At 40.4% G+C, this 17,217-nt stretch overlaps 1 long non-coding RNA gene across 1 annotated transcript; it reads right to left on the reverse strand.

The window, feature by feature from the left end:
• Window positions 1-3,124: 3,124 nt before the first annotated feature.
• Window positions 3,125-6,259, reverse strand: LOC123119957 (uncharacterized). The gene is made up of 3 exons (XR_006459120.1): window positions 5,709-6,259; window positions 4,013-4,103; window positions 3,125-3,658 (listed from the first exon to the last, which is right to left on the reverse strand). It is a non-coding gene; the product is annotated as an uncharacterized lncRNA (long non-coding RNA).
• Between the last annotated feature and the right edge of the window lie 10,958 nt (window positions 6,260-17,217).

The raw sequence follows: 17,217 nt of genomic DNA on the forward strand, positions 1-17,217 counted from the left end.
TGCATCAACATAAGCTTGAGCATATAAAGTAAATTCTACTGCATCAACTATCAAGATACCAAGTACTCTACTGTAAAGGTATAACAGGGAAATAATACTAGCACAAGTTAAATCATTTAAATTAAATGAATGCGATAATATGAATTTAGTTCAAGTAAAATCATTTCTACTGCAATGCCATCCTTGCAAATGATTGATGTGGCTTCCCTGGGTATGAAGGAGTCATCAGGAAGAAGTGTGAGGAACTCGCGGAACGGTTCGTCGAAAACCTTTCTCTCTCGAAGGGGGCTGATTAGGGGCAAGGGAAAATGGTCATTTTCAACATGTGACAACATAGTGAAAATGATACCAACGGAACGAGCTTGATGAATAGAGAACGTGGGCTTTTGAATCACCTGAATTAGAGTCACAGTTGAAAAGATACGGGCGTTCATTCGTTAGGCAGAAAAAACAACTGAAATCTGTGCTTTTCCGAAGCTAACAGACGAACGTTCGCTATTTAATAGATTTGGCCGGCGGCTGAAAAAGAGAAAGGGCCTTTTCATAAATACGTATTTGTATTATTGAAAGCGTACTTTTAATAGAAGACACACGAGAATACGCTTTCAGTAATCGGCGACATAGTTTACCAAAATGCGCCTTCACTAATCCATGTCAGCGGGCTGGTCTAGTAAGCGCCTGAGAGGCTTACAAGCGGGGCCCACGGGCAATCCTGGGTTGTCGTCTTCAACTGCTTGCTTGACCGAGTACTAGAGGAGGCGCCGCGCTCTGGCGACGATCCTCGGCGGCACGGCCCCCTCCGACGAGGCTCCGGCCACCGGCGTGCTCACTGCAGAGAGGCGCGTTGGGCATGCCCACCGGAGATTGGAGGGGAGGGCCGCAGAGCACCTGGCACCGGCCGGGGCAGACAACGGCCTCGGGAAGAAAAGAGCACGGCCCCGCGGGTCACCGGGGAAGGAGGGGAATGGCAGTGACGCTCCAGGGGGCTCATTGGAGGTCTTTGGTGATGGCAGAAATGAGGGAGGAGGCTCGACTTGCTCTAATTTGAGTGGGCCAAGGCGGCCAATGGAGGCGAGGATGGCAGCTCAACCTCGATGGAGTGGCTGGGCGATGCACTAGGAGGTGGAGGACGCCATTGGTGATGAGAGGCGCGGCCAGGGATGACTTAAATAGCCGTGGCGTCGAGGCCGTGGCCGGGCCCGTCGCGGACACGTGTTCGAGGCTCTGGCACGGCGGCGTACGCGTGGGCTCGCGAGGAGGTGTTGATGGCCACAAGAGGGGGCTAGCGGAGCGCCAAAGGAGAGCGGAGGGGTCGGATGCGGGAGGGGCGAAGTCCGGTCGGCCAAAGTGCCACGGGCAGGTCGCTGTGGCACGCTGGGGAGGAAAGAGGAGGGGGAGAGGGGTCCAGGGCGACGGCATGGATGCCACGGAGTACCGGAACATGACAGGGTGCACGAGAACGACGAGTAGAGGAGGGGCCGGAGCTAAACGATGCTCTAGACGCGGCCAAACACAGCAGATCACGCATATGGCATGCCAGACCGCGTGGTCCACGCGTGAATTGATGCGTGCACGGTGACTCAGCACGGCCGACAATGTCTAGTGGGTTGTCCCTCCAAGATAGGTCCCGTCTAAAGTGATAGCTCGATGAAAGAGGCTCTATGATGATGGGAGGCATCAGATGAAGTTTTTTGTAAAAAACTTTGGCATGAAGCTGTGGCAAAATGGCGTGGTGAAATGGTTAAACAAGTTGTCACAGAGGTTAGGGGTAGGAAGAACTACAGTCCTGTGAATTTTGAAAGGATTTGGACCAATATTTGATATAGTTGCTTCACCACTGTCCAATCTGGTCCAGAAACCAAATCATGAGGTTGCACTCACATAGAGTGTTCGATAGGGCTCAAACTTGGTGGAGGGAAGTGATTTGGGCAGATGAAGACACTATAAAAATTTCATACGATTTGGACAAGTAGAAATGGTACTTGCTTCACAGTGCTTCTCTCTGGACAGAATCTTAGGAAAAATATGGAGGCAAATTGGCCAGATGAAATGAGCCCAAATTTGGTGGAGAGATTTTATATAGGTAGGAGAATGCCCTTGTAAATTTTCAAAAATTATGAAGCAATATAAAATGTAGTTGCTTCACAATTTGAAAATATGACCAGAATGAAAGATTTGATGATGAGCTCACATGGATTGATGAATGAAGCTCAAATTTTATGGAGAGTGATTATTTGAGAATAGTTAGGACATGGAAAAGCTTCCACTCATTTGGATAAACCTAGCTAGTATTTCCTTCACACAAAGCTTCTTTCGGTCATAAACTTTGAAAATTAGCTGAGGAAGATTTACTAAGAAAAAGAAGTTGAATTTTGGCATGAGGCAAAGATATGGATAGTAGAGTGCCCAAAAAGTTTGAGGGCAATCAAGAAGATCTAAATGACACTTCCTTCACAAAGTGCCATTCATGGCAAAGTAGGAAAAGGAATAATACTGAATTATTTTTTAACTAGGCAGGAAAGGATTTTGACATATATGTGGAAGATATGTTCCAAACTTTATGATAATTTTGTGGGAATTAATGGCAAAGCAGAAATGTTGGTTGCTTCACAACCTAGATCAAAAAGGATTATCTATTATATAATTAAAACAAGAGTCAAACAGGCCATCACGTTCGCCCACATATGCTAATCTTATTTACGCCGTTTGATTATAATACCACTGGCTCAGATTTAAAGTTTCTTACGTAACATGTAAAAATATACGTACGTGCCAAATTGAACTTTGTTGTCACGTTAGATGCATATAGAAGGATAACATACGTGGACGAAAAGGCATGCATTGATCCGGATGTACCGAAACCAAAATTGTAATAGGAAAGAGTATAAAAAAACTATTGAATAGGAAAGACACATTATGACTCGGATGTGATGAGACGAGTACAAAAAGTCATGCATGAGCACGCAGGCAAACATGCATGTACAGGAATAAACAATCCTTTCTTTGTCAATAAACAATCCTTTTTTATTTACAACCGAAATCAGATATGGAACTGTACTAATCTTTTTTTTTTAAAGGAGAACCAAACTAATCTAATTATTGGTTGAGGATGTAAACTTGCGGCTGCAGGTAAAAGGGAGATTCCAAAAGATTAATTGAAGCCTTTGCCTGATTTACACATGGGTTTCACACAGGCAAAGTACAATTTGATCAATTCTTTTCTACTCCCTCTGTAAAGAAATATAAGAGCGTTTATTTCAATACAGTACTTCTTTACAAAGGGAGTACTTGATTTTCATATGGCCTCATTGATTTCTTGCGACCATAGCATCTACAAACACAATCACACAAGGATGTCCTAACACATGAAGGAGAGAGAAACTTCCAATGCATGCGCAGACATGCTGGGTTTGAACACACAAGCGCCACTTGGACGACTCGGTAGATCAAAAGCAAGACTGCAACCAATCCAGTATGCTTTCCATCATGTCGTAGGATCAAAGACACGATGCATCAGTACTCTTATGTGACGTTTTGGCACCTAGCTAGCATTAAAAGAAGGCAGACAACAAGCCATCAAATTTAATTAGGTAATAACTTTGCTGACTCCGTGTGCGTTTAGATGTTTCCATCTGAACAAGTCTTGATTTCTAATCTCCTGCAAAAAAAGTATATAAAAATTTCTAATAAACTTTCATACATACACTGTCAATAAAAAGTAAATCCTTTTTAAGATAGTTTTGAAGGCAGCAATAATGTGAGGTCCAAGAAGGAACTGATCCATGACATCCATCAATTTTAACAAAACAATCTGCACTGCTGATTATATGATCAAAATTTTAGAGTACTCGCATCAAAGTCAAGCTGAAAAAAAGATCAATTATTCTTATTTACTCCAAATATGCATAGGCACTCGGTAGAAAAAACTTAACAAAAATGACCGGGATAGATGGAGTACTCAAGGAACACTAGAAGAACAAATGTTTTAAAGGAGAACATTAGAAGAACTTACTTGAGTGAGACATGGAACCAGAAAAATCAAGTACTGCATTAGTTCCATTATATGCTATCATCACTCTTCCTGGATAATGAGTCTCTAAGACCTACAATATTAATTATAATAAGATTTCAGTTGACTTATTATGTCCGTTAATTTGAGTTTTAGGTATATTTAGGTTTTTGTCTTCACAACAATAGCTACAATAGATCAGTTACAAGAAGATATTCAATGGTGGTACATGTCAACTGATGATTGTCACAAACTTGCTACCAATGAAACTGGCACATATTATTGCAAGAGTTGTGGTATATATCAAGAAAGGGTAACACCTAGGTAAGCTTATCACTCATATGAACAACTATTATATTATACTTACTCTTGACTAACATGAATGGTACAGTAGGTATCGATTTGACACCAAATTAGTGATCACATAGCTACTAACAACTGCAATTTATATTACGAGGAGGCTACAAGATTGCGTGGTACATCTAGCTTACTTAGTGGTTCATTGTAAAAATAGTCGCTTCAGAAATCACACTTTAAAACCAGCACGTTACCTTTGAAATATATTTTACAGAGGAACTAAATAAATCAACTTATAACACGCATGTATACTGGCAAAAGGAGAATGGAGAAAATGATGAGAGAATACGAAGCGATTAATAAATGTCTCCTACTCCGCCCCAGCTCACATGAGAACCACCGCGCCGAGCAGTCCGTGCTGCAACTGCGGTTGCACCTCCATCTACACTACACCGGTTAGGGTTTGAGGCCTTCACCAGAGGAGGCACGATCAGATGAACAAAATTGATAAGAGGAGCAGAGATTCATCATGGATCCATTGTGTGGTCACCAGCGACGAGATCGAAGTTCGCCAGCAATAAGTCCTAGCCAACGGCCCATCCATGGTATATGTAGGTCACGTATACAGGATATTTCACTTGAGAAAAATTATATGAACAGGTAGTTTTCTAGGTGATAAAAATACGATTGTGCTACTCCCGCATCACGACCCTAGGGCCTATACCAGCCCATTAGGATTGATACATGGTTTAGGCCTTTTCCTAATACCTTGATCGGCAAGAATACGATTTGTTTTCTACTTAGTATCAACGAGATATGCAAATCAGATTCTGTTGTGCTACTCCCTCTGTAACTTAAGAGAAGACATTTTTGACAATGTCATAGTGTGAAAAAACGTCTTATATTAAGTTACAGAGGGAGTATTAAATTGTCTGCAAACGACTAAGTCTTTAGATAGTCACCCCATTCAGCACAACATGAATTTGCCTTCAGTACAACAGCTAGGAGCGATCATGACAAGGTTTAAAGGCTTGAAAAAAATACTGTCATTATTCATCCAGATGAATATATTTTAGTGTATTGTATGTCCTTTTTAATTAACATACATGTTCTGTGCACGTACGTGCGTATGGGGAAAACTTTGCATCTCAAGCACATCAAGGAACATCAATTAACACACTGTATCGCACAGAAATATAGCACATCAAGGAACAGTAATTAACACACTACATCACACAGAAATATAGCAGATCAACCACACAAGCTGGTCTTCAGTTAAATATTACTTCATTCAGTTCAAAAGCAAGCCAATAAGTAAGGGGTCAAAGAAACCAAATCTTTTAATTTATACCTAATGAAATACAAATGATGTGGGAGCTTACAAATACAAAGAGATTCATACCTGTTGCTCTTCCTCATGCTGGGATGAAAAAGGAACAATAGGCCTTTCAACGCAGCGCCAAAGTTCTCTGTCCCGGCACCCGTGATCTCCTCGGTGACCGGCATCCGCCTTCCCAGATTAGCGACGCGAGACGCGGCCTCGCTGGTGCCGGCGCAACAGCAGTAGCTCAAACGCGCGGACCACGCCTCGTTCAGAACTGGCCGCCAAGACAACGCACTTACAAGCTTTGGTCATGCACAAACATCCCACTCGATTTGGAAAAACTAGCTTGGAAGATGAGCATGTATGAGTTCTTCCGGGAAATCTGTGGACCAGATCACCGCTTCCTCCGCGCCGCTAACCTCCAGCCCCGTCGCCACGTCCGCTACCCGCTAACCGTCATACATGACGAGGTTGAGTAGCTTGTCGTGTTCTTCAGTGCACTACCTTGCCCAACCCATGGCCGCGCTTATCCAAATCGCAGCTGGTGGAGAGACGGCAGAGAAAGGGGATTTTGGTTGTCTCCGTGATTTCAGTCAAAGGATAGTTTTTTATTGCTACTTTTTACTATGGGTACCTAACTAAATCTATCTCTCCCTGATAATAAAGCTGGATTGACTTTGTCAGGCCGAACAAATCAGGCCCACCTATCTGGGTGGCCCAAACAAATCGTCTCAAAATTACTTGCCAATTGCCGATGGGAGGAATTGAACTCAAAGTCTCCAGCCCGGTAAACAATGTCGCAGCCAACTGGGCTAGATAATGTTATGTGCAGATAGTCAGGTTGACTCATATAATAAATAGTCCCACCTCGCTCCGCTAAATAAAATCTACCCAATTTATATAGGTGTTTAAATTTTCTGGGTATCACGAAGCAAATCTCAGGGATCGTGATATTAAAAAAATATGGAAGGGAAGTGAGGCTAAAGAAGAAGGAAAGAGTGGCTATCATTGGCCTCTTAAGAGGAAAAGAATCAAAGAAATATAAGGGGAAAAAGGGAGAAGGCTTAATGAGCTCTCTATATATGCGAAATAAGAGAGCGAGAAATATAAGGAAGAAATCTCAGGGATCGTGATATAATGAAATATGGAAGGAAAGAGTGGCTACTTGGCTCTTAAAGAGGATTTCAAGGAATCGAGGAAATAAGGAAAAAAGAGGAAGAATAAATTAACCTTCTATATATGCGAAATAAAAGAGCGACCTTTAATGAACAGAGAGCCCAGTTTGTTGCTGGTCGATTTTAACCAAAGTTCGATTGGATTTGGTACTGTTTTTGTGTCCTTCACGGACTAACATTAGAGCCAATTTTGGACTAATATATATACACTGGTTAGCACACACACGGCATTATGCGACTGCATAATAAATCACGAACACCAAAACACATATATTTAGAAGTCATGGTCATAGAGTCTGATCTCGATGTAGCGTGCAACATCCCTGAAGGGGGACACGCTCGAGGTGGTATGGAGGAACAATTGCACCAGGTAAATTTACTTCAACTAAAGTGTTGCGTGCAGGATATTCATAACTCATTAGGATGGTTAATTTGCCGGTGTGATATGCTTCATCACTATGCATCTATGATCCGATCTTAACTGTCGTACTGAAGTCGGACGAAAAAAACTTTGTGTATACCAGTGCCCTTACTTCAATATCATTTTTTTATTTCCTAAATTGCATCCAGGAAAAACATGACACTATCAATACATCAGCTCACATTGGTTGACTCGTTCATGCTTATTTCAAACTTTGTTTAAGGATACCACACTACAAAAATTATTATTTAAACAAAAGAATATAGTAAACAAAAGTACATTGCTTTATTAAAATAGCTAAGGTAATTACAACAATTGCAATATCTTACCACCATGATTGTAATATAGGCACTATCTTGGTTTAAGGCAGTAATGTAAAGCAATATAATGCAAAAAGGAAAAAAGAGAGAATGTCTAGGTTGGCCAATATAATCTTTAAATCTACATATATTCTAATGCTTATGTCCAATGTATTAAAGCAACTTATAAGTAGCTACATATATTCTATTTATGATGCAAAATCTAATCAGTTTCTTCTTTTAGTAAACATAAAAGATTCATACAATATTGAAAACACTCATGCAGCCAAGCAATTTGGGTCACTATCTCCAGTCCTGGATGCCAAGGAACGTAGAAATAAAATAGATAGCGAGCGATATGCACGGATGACCAATGAAGAAAAACAAGAAAAGCTGAAAAAGCGACGCCAGGCCTATCAGTGAAACAAAACAATTAAAGATTCAACTTATGTGCAAGAAAAATGCATACAAGGGAGGAAGAAATATGCAAATATGGAGCTAGCACAAAAAACAAAAAAATGCGCAAGAGAAAGGCAAAAATATGCAAATATGAAGCCTGAGCAAAAGAAAGCAAGAATAGCGCAAATTGCAGCTAATCGTGAGCTGAAGCATAACACACCATGCAAAGAATCAATTGCGATGGAGAACCTGGCATACGTCGCGACAGCAGAGGAAGTTAGTAAATCTATACGACGAAGACTTCACAAAGTATATATGCATGGAGGGTCCACAAAGTATACGACTTTCTTATGTATTCACTCTCATGTGTTTGTTCTCACTCTTTTCCTTCTTTAGACCCTTCATGTCTAGAAGAAAACTGATCAGTTGCTTCATTTGATTCTGCGTATTATTGAGGTAGGTGTGTAAGCATGGTCCTAAAATTGATTATATCTTCAACGGCAGCCCTAAAAGCATAGCTGGGCTAAGAAACTGCATTCTTTCCTCACTTGAGGCTAAAATACACCTCCAACATATCATAAGTGATGAAAAAAGTGTCTCGATGGAAAATTGCTAAGAGATGCTAATTGCGGCACCACCAGCAGTTTTAAAACAAACACTGCATCAATGCTCGGACGGCAGAACCGCCAAAGCTGACCGCACCCTGGGCTTAGGGTTCTACTGTGCTACGCATTGGGATTCTAGGATTCCACTATTTTATAATAGTACGTTGTTTTGAATTCTCGATAAACCATTTTGATATTATTGTACTGCGCTGGTGTACATTTTCAAGCATTTCACTTACGCAACACGCATGCATTTGTTTCTCTCAAAAAATAAGATGCACGCTCTGGCGAGAGTCGACGCACATGCACACATCTATCCTTCCATTCCCTAATCTAAAAAAAATACTTTCTTTCGAATGCCTCTCCCTCCCGAGTAAACGCCGCCGTGGGCCACCATTCTCGACTGATGTCGTTCGTCTGCTACGCCGCCCTGTAGCAACGTAAATCGTCATTTTCTCTTCGGGCGAATCTCCGTGTGTCTCCTTGGATGCCGGCATGGCTTCCTCAGGTGGACTTCCTCGACGCCGTCCACGTGGTTTAGGCCATGCTTATTAGGCTACGAAGTATGAATTTTTTTCCTCCCGTTGCAACGCACGGGCATTTGTGCTAGTACCTACTAATAAAGCAAGGTGCGTTTCTCCAATTCTTTCATCCGTTCACCATTGAATTTTTTTCTATCTGAGGTGGTACTAAATTTTTGTGCGTCTATCCGCTAGAAAAGAAAAAAGGTTTGGCAGAATTCCGTAATTGGACCGCGCGCGCTCCGGCCCAACGAAACCAACCCACTTATTATTGCCCACGCAGTTGGGAAAGACCTTATTTATCGCATGGACGCCTAAACTGGGCCGGCCCATTTCCCTTTTTTGTTGTTCTATATCTATTTTCCTTTTTTTCCTTTCTCTTTCTCTTTTGTATTTCTTCATCCTTTTTTCCTTCTTTATTTTTTCTATGAAAAAAAATTACGAAAAATTCAGAATTTTAGTTTTTGTTCAAATATTCAAAAATGGTCAGAATTACAAAATTTTGTTCCTGTTTTGAAAAATGTTCGAAAATTTTAAAAATTTCCCATTTTGAAATTTTCTCAACATTAAAAAATGTCTCATTTTTCAGAAAATGGAGTTTTTCAAACATTCTTCAATTTGTTTAATAAAAATTACATTTTTTAAAATGGTCCATATTTAAAAATATTCTTTTTTATTGAAATGTTCAAGAATCCAAAATAATATTTGCATCTAAGAAAGTATTTCCTAAAATTGTTTTGAATGTTCCCCTTTTAAAAAAATTCAAAAATATTTGTGTTTTTATAAAATCTTCATGTTTTCAAAATATTATTTGCGAATTTCAAAAACTATTGATGTTTCTAATTTTGTTTGTGTTTTTCCAAAATTATTGGAATTTGCAATTAAAAATGTTCGCATTTTATGAAAAAAGTTCGGAATTTTAGAAATTGTTCCCGTTTCAACAGTATTCGCCAATTCATATTTTTTGTATGTTTAAAAAATCAAAATATATTTCTAATCTCACACTATTGTATTTTGTTAAATATTCGCTCTGGCCATTGGTTAGCGGTGCGTGTTCGTTCTATGGTGGTTGACTGTAAATGAAAGAAATTGTGGGCATGTGCCAATAAAGGAGAATATGTTGTTTGGCTTTAATTGGAGCAAAATTATGGGCACTTGAGCGCAAAAATAATCAAAGAGAATAAACCCTCAAGAAGATGAAACGGGATTTATGCCAGATTATGCTAATGAAACGGGACATTCATGCCAGATTATGCTAATGAAACGGGATTTATGCGCTGGAATTAATAATCCATCCGGTTACGCCGTCGTAGGATAGAGTGGACGAAGCAGCCGTGTCCTGAAGGTCGCCGCACAGCCATTGAATGAGGAGGTAGGCACAACCCCGAGATGGAGGCGGACCCAGAGAAAAAAAAGGCATGAGTTGGATGCTCGCCACCACGCCAACCAACCCGCACCACTATCAAGATTTCGCGTGTCAAACATGTCCATCGAAAAGACCATAACTCCTTGTTTTATCATCTACCATTGTGGAGACCCTTTTTTGGATGACACATCAATTAACTTTCTCATTTTTTCTTGCAAAAAAAAATCTCTCCCGTTGCAACACACGGGCATATGTGCTAGTGATGTAAAAAAAATATGAGTTTAACCAAAGGAAGATAATTAATAAAAGACAATAGCTACAGAGAAGGTGAGGACACACAACACAAAATAAGATTGAGAGACTTTTAAAAAAGAGAGAAGGCGAGGACACAAAAAAGGTGAAACGTAAGACCAATGGTCACTCACACAATAAAAGATATACACAAGCGTAATCATCCAAAGGCACGTTTCTTCAAAAGAGTTTCATCAAATGGATACAAATCATATAGTGAAAAAATAATAGTTAGAATTTTTTTCCACCAAAACACAAATGAAATACCTTCAATCGCAACAAAGAAAATCAATTTTTATGGAAAGATTTTTATACATAAAAATCGTACAATGTACAATAAACCTCATAGAACCGTGAATCAATAAAAAAAATACTAATACCAATCTATGGGAATAAGTGAAATGCAAAAAAACTGTATGAAGTTAAAAGGATATGCATATAGAGGAGTTTATTATACAATAATCATAAACTATTGTACGGGGTAAATAAATCAAATACCTAAACCAAAACATCAAAAGCAAATGACCCATTGCAAATACAAATATATCAAATGCTAGTCGCGCAAATGCGCGGGTGCACCTGCTAGTTTCTTTAATAGAAAAGGAATATTACCAAGAAAAAGAATTTGGGATTGGGCTAAGATGGAAATGACATGGTCTTAAGGTGGATTGGAGAGTGACAAGCCACTTGATAGAGTGATAAGAGATGATCTTCCCAGGTTTCAAGACCACATAGCCACAGAAAAAGAATTCCAGATCAAAATTCTAATAAATCCAAAAGGAAAAGAAAGGGCCAGAATCCAGGGTGTTACAAACCTTCCCCCCTTAAACAAATCTCATCCTCGAGATTTGGTTGCTCAGGGAACAAGTATGTATATTCTGACTTAAGGAAACCGTTTCCAACTTGGGTATCCTTTTTCCTTTATATGATGTTCCCACTTAATTTTATATGACTTGACTGCCTCGCTCTGGGGTGGTTTGCTTCACTGTATCCACATTCTAACAGGTCATACCTCGTCATTATGCTTCCAATTCTTTTATATCTACCGGCTTAACGAGATGCAATAGATTATCATGACTGAAATATGCGCCCTTCTCACAAGTCCGAGATAAGTTTCCGATGGATGTGTCATTTCTTATATCCAGCACTAACAACATTCCATGGAGTTGTGAACAGATTTTCTCGATGGACACCAAATCTTTTACTGCTTTTATTGAGTTACCCAAATAGATGCATGTCCTCCGGGTTCAAAATAGTTATGTGAATCATAACCGTTCTCCTGACAGAATCTGACTTCTCGCAGGGGTTCCTGGATCATCTTGGCTGGCTCCACTGTCTTGGATATCAAATCCGTACTAAAGATTTGACCGTCGTCTGTCGTGACCAACATAAAGGGGTACGGCCTTATAACAATACTATCTTCATAATTGTGAAGACTGAATATCTTGTGGACCTTCAATGCCCATGAGAGGTATTCTTCAGGATCATTGCTTCCGGAGAACTTAGGCATGTTGAACTTGAGCTTGTAGTAGCGTTGCTCTTCATTTTATTGCAGGCAATGGCGCTGCCACTCTTGACGCGGTGGAGTGTCTTCAACCTCCTGCTCCTCGTGCCCCACTTGATTCTTGATGTTGAGGGCGTGGAATTCTTGCAGGGTTCCTCATTTCTTGGCGCTCCTCAAGGCACGCGGCTTCGTCTTGTCGCTCTCGTCGGAGGGCGCTCAGGGAAGCACCGCTTGCACATGGAGTGTCACGTCGATCGTCGCCGTCTGGTGGGTGAAAGCACAAGTGCTCCCTGGGTGATTTTGGTAATTAATGTCAACATATCTCTTGTTGGACCAATACCTTTACCTAGTGTATTTCACATCAGTTCAACAATGGCATGGCAAGGACAAGAGGATGTGGAACCCTTTAAAAATTCGAAGGACACATATTGGCAAAACCTCAAGACTCTTCATTTTCATTTTAGTGATCCAAGATCACATTGAGTCCATAGGAAAGCCAATACTATTAAAAGGGGATGAGGTGTTGCTTAATGGTCTACTTGCTCAGAGTGCTTAGTGATATTTCTCCGAAACCCTCAACCACTTTCTCATTTCCACATTTTTCCAAAACCCAAAGTCAAACTCGGCCCCATCGATTCGATCTATCCGGCGCCACCAAGTTCTTTTGACATAGCCACTGCCAGAAACCCTTAGACAATTCGGTCACACCGAAACGGATCTCGGTCTCACCGAGATGTCCTTGCAAACTCTCTGTTACCTATTGTAATTATTTCGGTCTCACCAAAATGTGCAATCGGTCCCACTGATTTCGGTTTAACTTAGTTGGTGCAATCGGCGCCGCCGAGTTGGTGTTTGCCCTAAGCCGTAGCACATCGATCCCACCGAGTTGATCCATTCGGACCCACTGATATTCCTAACGTTCACATTTTGAACTAAATCGGTTTCACCGAGTTCTTCTATTCAGTCTAACCGAGTTGGGTCAAATGTGTGTAACGGTTGGATTTTGTCACTAGTGCAGAACAGGGCAGTATCACCGGTTCGTAAGGCCCTTTAGTGCCGGTTCGGTAACCGGCACTAAAGGGTGGGGACTAAAGGTCCCCCCCTTTAGTACCGGTTCTGCACGAACCGCCACTAAAGGGCCAGCACGTGGCATGAACTAGGGCCGTGGGCAGGGAGACCTTTAGTACCGGTTTGTAACACAAACCGGTACTAAAGGTTGGGGGTGTTTTGGTTTTATTTTCAAAATTTTCCTTTAATTTTGTGTTTTCCATTTAATTTAGAGATTATTTTTACATTATAATGAGTTGTTAAATCACTAGGTGAAAGTACCGCGGATTAGTGGATATATATGCATGATCGTCCTAAGTGATCAAGTAATATGGATATGGCATATTACTTGATGATCACTTAGCTAGCTAGCTAGGATCCATCCAGTTGAAACTAATGCGCGGTTTCTTTCATAAATCATATAATAACTCATGCATCATCATCATCATCACCATCATCACCATCATCACCATCATCATATTAATATAAAAAATCTTGCGTCATATCATCACCAACAACATTAATTAGCTAGCTAATAATATAGTCATCATTACCACCATTTAATCATCATAGTCATTACCGCTATCTAATCACCACAAACACCAGCTTAAAGAAGAAACATTCACTTGTACCAGAAGCAAAGATATCATCGAGTTCAACATGGTCATGAGATTATAAGCGTTCATAAGACCACAAAAGCACAAAACACTTTGAGAGTAAGTTCATGACGAAGAACACGGACATGAGAGGACAAGTACTAAGAGCATGAACTAGCTAATCACTCCTGCTGCTCTCTCTCAAGTAAAATAGCATAGAACATGTGTAGAAATCCCGATTCATCATATTGGAGCATGCAGATGAACCTGTCTCCTAATCATGGGTTGTGCTTCTGTTTGCTGCCCCCTAGTACTTCTGTGCGATCATTCACAATTTTGCTCTAATCTTTCACTATTAAGCATTCCTCGGTTTTAGAAATCCTGAATGCACTCATGTGCGTTGTAGGATGTCTTGGCTGTAAGCTAACCATTGACATGCGACCTTTAGTCTCGATCCACTGAGGCACAACTATCATCGGGAGTCCCTATTGAAGAACATCGTATAGTAACATACTTAGCAATGAAGTTTAGCTTAAAAAATAATGTATGCAAAAGATGCACTGAGGAAAAATAGTAAAAATCTTACCATCCCGCCTAAATAGATGTGACCATAGTTCAATACAAACACTATTGGTCGCACGTTTTGAGTACTAAGATTTTCAAATTGAGGAAAATAATTTCTCTTGACAGCATCAAGATCCTCAAGCCATGAAACATAATGACTTATGTCCTCACATTTTAGTTCAGCCCCGGGACACTAGACGGTCCTGTCTACCAAGCGCCGGACATGTTTGCTTGAATGGAAATAAGTTGTCAATAGAAATTAGTTGTCAACAATTTTTGAATAAACAATATCAAAGACATAAATATGCATGGTTGACAAACTCACATAATGGTAGAATTGGAGGCGTCTGCACATCGACCCAAATGTCTCTATTACCTTCAATATCATCTTCCAGACGAATATCAAAGGAGATAACCATATCAGGCTCAAATGCATAAGCCTTGCATAGTGCTTGCCAAGTTTTGCATTCAAAATGGGTGTAGGTGTTTGCATTGTATAATTTCACGTCTAAGGTATAACCATGCTCGGTCTTCAAGTAAACTCTCTTTACCTCCATAGTTTTGTTAGGACTGAAACATATCTTATCTAAGACAAAAATTCTTGCATGGCAGGGGATACGCTAGTAGAATAGTGAAAATTTAAAATTATAAGTAGAAGCAAATTAAACATAAGTCATGCTTAATTACGAAAAAATACTTGTCGTTGTTGACTTATTGTATCCACTTCGAAGGTCTCATCCAGCTTGATGCTGAAGCGCCTATCATCAACTAGGAAATTTCTGTCGCACAGGCGCGCTCGTCTTCGCAGTATTCACACATAACGAAATCATTTTCGTCGTCAGACGACATTTCCTATGTTCATAGTTAAAACATTAATTGATAAACACTTACTAGTTCTATTAATTCAACTAATTCAACTAGCTAGTTCTATTAATTCAACTAGTTCAATTCAACTAAGAACTTACTAAAAATAAACTAGTTCTATTAATTTTCTTACTAAAAATAAAGTAGCTAGTTCTATATATAGTAAAAATTTAATTAGATGATGAAATCTCATATACCTAAATTTAATATATCTAATTCATCTAACATTTGACATTAATATATCCAATTCATCTATAACTGAAAGTATAAAAAACTAACTCATCTAACATTCATATCTAGCTAATTCATCTAAGTCATCTAATTCATCTAACATTTGATATTAATATCTACCATATATTTCTATCTAATTCATCTAACATTTGACATTAATTTCCAACATATATATATATATAATCATCTAACAATTGACATTAATCTAACATTTACATAAACTAAAAGTATAAAAAACTAAAAAACAGAAAACAGAAAAAATCATTAAGAAAAATCTGTCTCTGTTTGTGTGTGTGTACTCTGTGTGTGTGTGAGAGGCTGCCGCTGGGGCACGGCAGGGGGCCGGGGCGGGCGATCTTACAACGCGGGGCGATGGCCGGCGATGCGAGGCGACGGGGGGCGGCGTCGGGGACGGGCCGGGGATGGGCGAGCGGGGGCCGTTGGCGATGAGGGCAGGGACACGGCGCGCGCGGCGACGAGGGCTGGGACGGGCGCGCATGACGGGGGCAGTGAAGGCGACGGCGACGGGCGCGCGCGACAAGGGCGGCGACGACGACGGGCGCGACGAAGCAGAACAAAAACTAATTAAAATTTTCGTAAGTGCTGTATATATAGGACGGGCCTTTAGTACCGGTTGGAGCCACCAACCGGTACTAAAGGTCAAATTTGTCCAGGCCAAGCGGCGGGAAGCAACCACCTTTAGTACCGGATCGTGGGTCAACCCGGTACTAAAGACCCCCCTTTACTACAGCTTGGAGCCACGAACCAGTACTAAAGTGGGTGCGCTCTCATCCCGCGGTGCACAAAGTTTAGTCCCACCTCGCTGGGCGAAGGGCAGCCGCACTGGTTTATAAACCCAGCTGCGGCTGCTCCTTCGAGCTCCTCTCTAAAGCAGGCTTCTGGGCCTAACTTTGCCGCGCTGTCCTGTGAGCCTGCTGGGCCTGCACATCCATGCCCAAGGCCAAGCAGGCCCACTGGGCAGCGCACAAATATTTTTTATATTTTTTTCTGCTTTATTTTTTTCTTCTATTTATTTCTAAGTAGTTTTTTGTTGCATTTAGAGTTTCTTTGTGAATTTTTTTGCTTTAGGTACAAAAAATTACAAACTTTCTGTTAGTGCCAGTAGTTTCAAATTTGAATTATTTGAAATTTGTGTGCATCACTAGTTTGTGAATAACTTAGCTTTAAAAATAGAATTTTCAGTGATTCTTTTTTCTTATGTTTAATATTAGTGTGTTCTATAATTATATTCAAATTGGCAGTACGTCTGTAGTTCATTTCTGAGTAGTTTTTTGTTGTAGTTCATTTGTAGTGCTTTTCACTTTCAGGGTTATTTAGCTCAAACAAATCAGTAAATGCATGAAAAATAGCAAATAAAGGCACAAAGGGTTGAAAGTTGACGACGTGGCTTTGAATGATGCATAATGAACGCACAAAAAGTATGGAGTTGTAATAAGTTAAAAAAATGAAGTGTCTTTTGTAACATATGAGTTTTTGTCTGAAACCCTCATACTTCGAAAGAGATTGTCTAGTTTGTACACGAAGTGCATCCAGTTTTTGCCGTAACCCTCTCTACTTTTTTGCACATGCTATGTGGGTGACATGAAGATACCATGCCAAGTTTCAACCTTTTCAGAGTTCATTTGTAGTTCTTTTCAATTTCTGGGTCATTTAGCTACAAACAAATCAGTAAATGCATGAAAA

Source organism: Triticum aestivum, chromosome 5D, assembly GCF_018294505.1.
Source record: "Triticum aestivum cultivar Chinese Spring chromosome 5D, IWGSC CS RefSeq v2.1, whole genome shotgun sequence".
Taxonomy (NCBI): Eukaryota; Viridiplantae; Streptophyta; class Magnoliopsida; order Poales; family Poaceae; genus Triticum; species Triticum aestivum.